Source organism: Monodon monoceros, unplaced genomic scaffold (assembly GCF_005190385.1).
Source record: "Monodon monoceros isolate NGI ecotype Baffin Bay Population unplaced genomic scaffold, NGI_Narwhal_1 Contig7580_ctg1, whole genome shotgun sequence".
Classification (NCBI taxonomy): domain Eukaryota; kingdom Metazoa; phylum Chordata; class Mammalia; order Artiodactyla; family Monodontidae; genus Monodon; species Monodon monoceros.
In genome coordinates, this window is record NW_021703125.1 from 1 (window position 1) to 1,162 (window position 1,162).

Consider the following 1,162-nt stretch of genomic DNA (forward strand, 5'->3'; position numbering starts at 1 on the left):
TGTTGCCGCCATGCAGTCTAAGCACTTTGGTAGCCAGAACCCAAGTTGTAAGATTACGATCGTCCACCCAACCATGGAAGAATTTGAAGATTTCAGCAATTATATTGTTTACGTGGAGTCGCAAGGTGCACACCGAGCTGGCCTAGCCAAGGTAATTCCATTGAAAGGATGGAAAGCAAGACAGATGTACGATGATACCGATGACATCTTAATAGCCGCTCCCCTGCAGCAGGTGACCACTGGGCAGGCAGGTGTGTTTACTCAGCACCACAGAAAGAAGAAAGCAATGACCGTGAGCGAGTATTACCACTTAACAAACAGTGAAAGACACCAGACTCCATTCTACTCTGATTTTGAGGATCTGTAGTGAAAATATTGGAAAACACACCCCTTTGATTCACCAGTATACGGTGCGGACGTCCGTGGCTCCTTATTCGATAAAAACACGAAGCAGTGGAACCTTGGACACCCGGGAACTATTCAGGACCTGCTGGAACAGGAGTGCGGAGTGGTCATCGAGGGCGTCAACACCCCCTACCTGTACTTCGGCATGTGGAAGACCGCCTTCGCCTGGCGCACGGAGGACATGGACCTTTACAGCATCAACTACCTGCACTTCGGGGAGCCCAAGACTTGGTATGCGGTGCCCCCGGAGCACGGCCGGCGCCTGGAACGCCTGGCCAGGGAGCTTTTCCCGGGCAGCTCCCGGGCCTGTGAGGCCTTCCTGCGGCACAAGGTGGCTCTCATCTTGCCCACGGTCCTCAATGACAACGGCATCCCCTTCGGTCGGGTCACTCAGGAGGCTGGAGATTTCATAGTGCTGTTTCCCTATGGCTACCACTCTGGCTTCAACTGCGCGGAAGCCATCAATTTTGCCCCCCAGCGCTGGGTCGATTATGGCAAAGTGGCCTGGGAATAGGGCTCTGCATGACCTTTGGAAAGATCTTCGTCAGAATAAGGGAGATTTCAGGTGAGCACCCTTAGGATATTAAAAATGGGTGATTGGGTGGGGACTTTAAAAGGGACCTATAATTACCAGCTGCGAAGGGAGTTGGATGTTAGAATAGTAACATTAAGACCAGAGCTTTGTATGGTATTGAAATTGTGTGTGTGTGTGTGTGTGTGTGTGTGTGTGTGTGTGTGTGTGTTTGTCTTCTGTTTC

At 51.3% G+C, this 1,162-nt stretch overlaps 1 pseudogene; it reads left to right on the forward strand.

The window, feature by feature from the left end:
- Positions 1 to 7: 7 nt before the first annotated feature.
- On the forward strand, positions 8 to 955 carry LOC114891348 (annotated as a pseudogene).
- The last annotated feature ends 207 nt before the right edge of the window (positions 956 to 1,162 follow it).